The sequence below is a fragment of the Chenopodium quinoa genome, unplaced genomic scaffold (assembly GCF_001683475.1).
Source record: "Chenopodium quinoa cultivar QQ74 unplaced genomic scaffold, ASM168347v1, whole genome shotgun sequence".
In the NCBI taxonomy this organism is placed as follows: domain Eukaryota; kingdom Viridiplantae; phylum Streptophyta; class Magnoliopsida; order Caryophyllales; family Amaranthaceae; genus Chenopodium; species Chenopodium quinoa.
Window position 1 is genome coordinate 1,165,926 of NW_018745291.1, and position 7,326 is coordinate 1,173,251.

General features: G+C 36.8%; 1 long non-coding RNA gene across 2 annotated transcripts; it reads left to right on the forward strand.

Moving 5' to 3' along the window:
* The first annotated feature begins 826 nt into the window (after nucleotides 1–826).
* Nucleotides 827–4,136, forward strand: LOC110712229. 2 transcript variants are annotated; one of them, XR_002509523.1, is made up of 4 exons: nucleotides 827–1,052; nucleotides 2,027–2,107; nucleotides 2,195–2,260; nucleotides 2,403–4,136. It is a non-coding gene; the product is annotated as an uncharacterized LOC110712229 (long non-coding RNA). The 2 variants fall into 2 exon arrangements; XR_002509522.1 differs by having other exon boundaries at nucleotides 827–2,107.
* Nucleotides 4,137–7,326: the final 3,190 nt, after the last annotated feature.

Below are 7,326 nucleotides of genomic sequence, written 5' to 3' on the forward strand. Positions count from 1 at the left end.
GTTAGTTTTTACTCTCATTTGATAATTAAATGAAAAACAATCATCAAAATGAGAACCAAATAATCATGGGTGTAAGATGCACCCGGGTGTATATATAATTAACCATCTCTCTGAGGAGGAAGATTTGAAGGGGTGGAAGTGCGGGTGTTAAGCTTAAGCACGCTAAGAGTCTTTTTATTAGTGATTAAGTATTTTTGGTGATTTATGAACATCTTGTTTGTATGCTGTTATTGTGGTGTTTCATTTTGCTGAATTATGAACATCTTATATTTGCATGCTGTTATTCTACTCGTTCACGCAAACCTTAACTGGTTTGATGCATGCTTCATGGTCTATTAGACCTTTCAGTGGCGCTCTAATATCCATTCAAATGTTTCATGTTACAAATACTATGTAGGAAATGATTGGACGCAACTTTGATTGGTACTAATTTAGATACTACATCTGAGACAAAGAGTTCTTGACCTTAAGTTGTAGTTTCTAACTCTGAGTTGCTTTGTTAACTGCTCAATGATTTGAATGTATATACTTCTGCATCTAAAAGCTCGGTGCAACCTTTTAACATTGAAATGTCCACTTCACTGGACAACATATAACAAAATAAAACAAGTGAAGAGCTATAGTGTGAATGTTGAATTGTCCACTTCACTCGACATGCAGCCACTAAGTCGGCCACGTAATGTCGTGCTAAGCTATAAGTAAATGAATTTAAGGCGAAAAGGATGGAATTAAACTCTAACTAGTGTGTGATTCGGGCTAATAAATATTATTTAAGCTATATAATATAAACTATATGATGATTAAAATAAAAGTGAATAATAATAACTATGAAACTAAACAAGGGCTCTCAAATTGATGTTTAATCCAAAGTATTTAGTTTATTATAATTGAATATGAAACATAATTAAAATATAGCAAAGATGGTAACAACATCAATTGATTTCTTGTTGGTATTGGGTCTGCTTCTCCTTTTACGGTTCTGGGTTTTATGTGTTTTGATTTGTGTTTAGATCTACTATGGTTTCTCCAAATTCCAATTTCACCATTTCAAGGTAAGCTCTAACCCTAATTTTTTATTCTTAATAAAATCATAATTGTGGCCATTGTGTTGTTCGAGTATGGTGGGCTAATTTTGGGTGGTTTTCGAGTGGGTTTGAGGGGCTAATTTTGGGTAGGTTTCGAGTGGATATGGGGGGAGGGGGGGGCTAATTTCAGGTTTGTTTCGAGTGGGTGTGGGGGTTGAATTATTGCGGTGGTGGAATTTCATGCATGTGTTATTGGATTGATTTTTAATGGATTTACTTGTGAATTTGTTCTATGTTTGAGTGATTTTTGCGAATTGAGGTTAATTGGAAGAAATTAAGGGTTTCCTGATTTCTCGAGGCTGTTTGTGGAATTTTGGGGGAATTAGAGATGGATAGGGTTGCGGTGGTGGTTTCGTGGGTGATGTGTTTCTTGGATTATTGTATGTTCTTGCTGCGGTATGGTGTTACGGTGTTTTTTTGCTGTAATTTTTTGTTGCTGTGTTTGGTGCTGTGTCTTCTGGTGCCTCTGATGTGTGCTCGGTGATGCTGCTGCGTGTTGCTTGTTTTGCTGCGTTTTTGTTGCAGCATCGTTTCTTCTTTCTGTGGTGTATCTGTGGCCCGCTACTTGTGTATGTGTGGGCGGTAAAATTGCTATTCGATACTCCGCTTTCTTCTGTTATTTATTTCAGAGTTGAGGATGGGTGATGAATGTATTATATTTTATGTAAGGCTAGATTGTTTCTTGTCTTTGAATGTGGCTTATGCGTTGTTATGCATGGTCCAAGTTGGAAACTTAATGACTTGGTGATTTCTGTGTTATGCATTGTTATGCATGGTCCAAGTCCCTTCTGTCATAGATTCATAGGTGGCATTGCCTTATTATTTTGATGCTGCCTTGTGCTATTTTGTGTTGAAAACAAGTCATTAATGTTCATACTGTTACTTGTATTTTTATTAAAAAGGTCTAACATAGTTAACACAAGTCATTTCTTTGGTTGCAGCTGTGTGATGGGTCCATTGTCGCATTCAAAGTTCTTCACAATGTGAATTGCAATCATGGATTTATATACGTGACCTCATAGGTTATATCCTCACATTTGGCACATTAGTTGGTAATCCTAACTTTTGTGGCACTTGACTGATATTACTTTTTCACTTCTATGTGATAGGGTTTGCTTAAAATTTGCCAGCTGCCATCTGGACTAAGTTACGACAATTACTGGCCCATGCAGAAAGTAACAGTTATCCTCTTTTTTTTTTTTTTTTTTTTTTTTTTTTTTTTTTTTTTTTTTTTTTACAACTCAGAAGTTTGTATGTTATAATGCATAAAATTATTTATTATATCTATGAGCTAGCTTGATTTTTTTTTTTTGTTAGATTCCATTGAAGGGCACTCCCCATCAAGTCACCTACTTTGCTGATAAGAATTTATACCCACTTATTGTTTCGTTTCCTGTGAGTTCCTGTAACCTTTGTTCTTTCATGAGTATTAAAGCTTTTGCTTGTTAGAAATTTGTTGGTTGAAGAGTCGGTAGCTTAAATGTTCCATATTGTAACTTTGTTGATTAAGCATCAATTTATTGATAATCCTTGGTTCATTCCCCTCATTTGTGTATGTTGCACTTATTTTTGCTTTCAGTATTGGCGAGTCTGTTAGTCAGTGCCTTGCATAGCACATGCTTTAATCCAGCAGATAAACCATAAATCGATAACTTCTAGCTGTAAGTGAGCGGGAACATCTTGATAGGTTAAATCAAAACAGTCCCTTCTGTCATAGATTCATATATAGGTGGCATTGCCTTAGTATTTTGATGCTGCCTTGTGCTATTTTGTGTTGAAAACAAGTCTGGCATTGTACTAATATGCTTCTTTCCTTCCTATTTTCTACTGCTTTCTTCTCAATGTACTTTGATAGGTGAATTATAATCTGAAAGGTGCTTCTAATATATGTCATGCAACATGATTCTATGCTGCAAAATTCGTTTTACTGTCACTGTCTATGATTCTAATACATCTATGTGGAGAAGCTCAAGTACTGTGACTGTCTGGGTAATGACAAGGTAATTCGTTTTTCTGCTTGATTTTATGTTCAGTGATTGATAATTGTAATAGTGATAGATTATAAAATGGTGAGCATACCATGGCATTATCACCTTATCAAGTTGTCTGTTCCGAAGACATCTCCTTCAAATTTGGTATTCATAGTGTCTGAACTTGTTGCATCTGTGTCTTTCTAGAGGAAGTGGTAATAGTGATAGATTATAAATTGGTGCAGCCTAAATGGTATGACAGGCTTTTGGTTCTCGCTGTGTAGGGAGTTTTCTTCAACTGTTATGTTGTACTCTATTTGCTTTCCCCTAAGCTGGCTCACAGAGTGGTTGGTTACTTGGAAGAAGAGGCAATACATTCATACACAGAGTATCTGAAGGACATAGACAGTGGTGCGATTGAAAATGTGCACGCTCCTGCTACTGCCATTGACTACTGGAGGCTGCCAAAGAATGCTATTTTGAAGGATGTTATAACTGTAATCCGTGCTGACGAAGCTCACCATCGTGATGTCAACCATTTTGCTTCTTTGAGTACCGAAATTATTACTTGTTTTACTGATCCATGGGCCTGCTAATGAACTGTCTTCCTGTCTTTTATCAGATAATTTTGCATTTAGACATCTGCCTTCTGTCACCTGATCAGCTATGGCAGTATTCTGTTATCAACTTACCATATAACTCTTTAATTGGTGTTGAACTGATGAAGTATATGTTTTCGCCATGCAGGATGTGCACTTTCAGGGCAGGCAACTGAAGAAGCACCGACTCCTGTTGGTTATCATTAGAGCAATACATAAGTCTGCATATTGCCACGTATATGAGCTCCTAAAGGATACAGGCGCGTAAATCCTTGCAAAGCTTCTTAAATACAGAGTGATTGCTTATTAGAAATCATAATTAGATTAACACCCTTTACAAGTCTCATTTTTATATTTTTTGGTCCGGTTGATCTGTTTAGTTGTGTTTGTGCGATGCATTTGTTACTCCTGTGGGTTTGTAATAAGTATAGGCGTGCGCAATTCTTGAGTTTATATACATACATATGAAAAGAGGATCAAAATTGTAATTTTTACGGCCTTTTTTTAATGAAAATATGTAACTTTATATATATATTTGTGTTTGTATATCACTTTAAGTGAAAAAAATGCAAAAAAACAATTTTTTATTTTTTTTATTTTTTTTGGGGCATTTTTGGCACCGGTTTTGAAACAGAACCGGTGCTAAAAGTTTTATTTTTTATTTTTTGGGCCATTATTCGCACCGATTCACAGCAAGAACCGGTGCGAAAAACCCCCATTTAGCACCGGTTTTGAACCGGTGCGAAAACTTCTGGTTTTTGGCATCCCTCAAATCTGGACAGGTGCTAAATGGGGGTTTTGAACCGGTGCTAATTTACATTTTTCGCCTAGTGTAAGTATGCTGGAATTTATTTAAGTCATAAAAATTAGGTCTTTTTGAAAGGATTTGAAGTACCCACTTACAGAAAAGGTTTTATGGCTTTTATGTCATGTCATTAAATTGGATTAATTAGTAAGGTTTAAAGAGTATTATAGTTGCTAGAAATTTGTGAGAATAGTGGATTAATTATAGTTATGTATTCTTATTTGTAGGAAGTTTCGAGCTAGGTGATTTCTAGCGAGTGTGGCCGAGTTTAGGCATTATTCAAGGTACGTATGTGCACAAGAATATTGTGTATGCGTAGCATCATGCTAGGATTTGTAAAGTATGATTTAAGTGATGAATTAGTAGCATGTTTGGTTGATTATATGCTTGGAATTGATGTTGGTTGAGCATGAATTGCTATGCAAGCATGTGAATATGTTATTTGAGGCATGATACTAGTTGTGTATGTATGAATCATGGAAGTATGTTTATTTTCAAGTATCATCAAGAAGACATGTATTTAATAAGCAAGACTTATATATGAATTAAAGAGCTAAAGTTAGAATTATTGAGCATTATTCATGAATTTATTTCTCACCCATTTATTATTGGTGTTGAGTCCTTCACTTCTATCCTCTTCTTAATTCTTGTACCTGTTCAACCTCCCATTGTCTCTTCCATTTCATCTCAAAGCATTATCCATGAGATCTTGTAAATATTCAGATCGCGTTTGATGATAAAATGATCAAATCTTCAATTTGACATACAAACACTAGAGGCAATCAACTACGTACCATCATGAACGATGCATGAAACAGGGTGAGGGTGGGTAACAAACTAACAACCCATAAAAGAAAAATAAACTTTTGACTTTTTAAAGAAAATAACTAAGAGGTAGAAGAGTAGAGTTCTAACTACTAAGATTATCACAAAATTAATATCACTTGATGCAGCAGGTTGACCTTCGTTTGCCTACAGAGAAGCAAAGGTATTCAAGCTTCAACACAGAATAATGTCTCAAATCAGTATATCACTGTATCTCAAGAAGCCAACTTTTGGTAAATAGCAGTTAGCTTAACACTTTAGCAGTTACCCAAGCAAACAAACAAGACGTAGGAACAGCATTGCCACAGTAACTGGAACATCATAACAAGTCAAGTCAGGCGAAATATATTCCAAAGTCAACATACATATACAGTAGTTAAGCTAATCATTCCAGAAACCAAAATCATAATAAGACAACAGCAGGCAGCGGTCTTCCCTGGGATTAGAAGGGGTAATAGGTACAGACACCATTGTAATACCCCGTATTTTTAAAGTATTTTATTAATTATTTGTTTATTTATAAAATATATTTTGGGCCAGACTTATTTCAACTATTGAATATAGATAAAAACAAGTTTTAAAACTTTGAGGGTCAAAGAATTTATAATAGTTGACTCTAAAGGGTTGTATACTTGTATGTAAAATAATTACATACACTATTTAAAGATAGCTCATGTCCATTTAATTAGCCCAACAATGTTATTTATATATTTGGGCCTCATACCTGGCCTTGTCACTCAAGTTTATCATTTTTTTTAAGCCCAAAATTTACCCTAATCTATTCTACACTATAAATACTCCATGTATTCCCAAAATTTGCCACACAAAAAGTCAAATGGTCAAAGTAGACTATTTTCTCTTTCTTTTTCTTTTTTCTTTCTTTCTCCTTTTCCTTCTTTCTTTTACCTTTCCTTTCTTTTTTTTTCACTTATGCGTGAGTTTTACGCAGCTCACTTGCTGCAGCCCCCATGGTGGCAGAGGCGGATCTACATAGTAACAAGGGGACCCCTAGAAATAGGTATAAATTATTTTAATTTGCATAGAGTATATATTAACTCTTTGTTGCAGTGGTAAAAGACCTTTTGGCTAAACTTTTAGTTGTAAGGGTTCGAACCCCTCCTCCAACATTTTAAGTTTTAACCCATCCTTTATCTTTGCTCCAAATCACTTTTTCCCTTGGATTATATTTCTTTCATAAAAAAAAGCATTACTAAGATTTAAGAAATTTAAATTTCTTTATTACCTTTTTTTTTTTTTTTTTTTTTTTTTGAAACAAAAATTTCTTCATTACTCTTATGGACAGTTTGATTGGAGGTATTCATCAAATGGAATAGGAATCAATTGTCTTGATTCCCTTTGTTGTTGTTTGTTTGGCATTTTTTCCCATTCCCTTTACCTTCTCCATTACCCCAAATCCTTCCAACTTTATTCCCCACCCCCCCCCCGGGTTTTTCCATTCCCTTTCCTTAGCCACCACAACACCACCATATCCAAACCAGCCACCACCATCCTACCCTATCCCCACCACCCAGCCACCATCGCCGCACCTCCACCGTCCCTTGCTGGAGCTCCCCCGCCCATTGCCGGAGCTCCCCCGTCTCTCGCTGGAGATCCCCTCCCCCAAAAAACTCCCCCACTCCCGTAAAAACCCTAAAAACTCAACCCCTTCCTCGTAAAAAAGTCGGCCGACCTTCCTCCCACCCTCGAAACCCTAGCTGCTAGGGTGGTTTGTCGGCAAGAGGAGTATCAGTTTCAGGCGAGGGATGGGATGGGTTACGGGTTTCAGCCAAAGGGGTTGGAGATGGGTTACGGGTTTCAGGTGGGATAGGGGATGCGAGTTTCCGGCGATGGTCGAAGTGGAGAAAGAGTCGGGCCGGGGTAGGGGCTAGGGGTCGGTTTAGAGTCGCCGGCGATTGGGAAGTTGTGCCGTGCGCCGGTTGCGAAGGGGAAGGAAAAAAAGGTGGTTGACCGGTGAAAGTGGTGGTGTTATTGGCTGGTTGATGGAATGGTGGTATGGTGGTTGGAGAAGGTAGATAATAGGT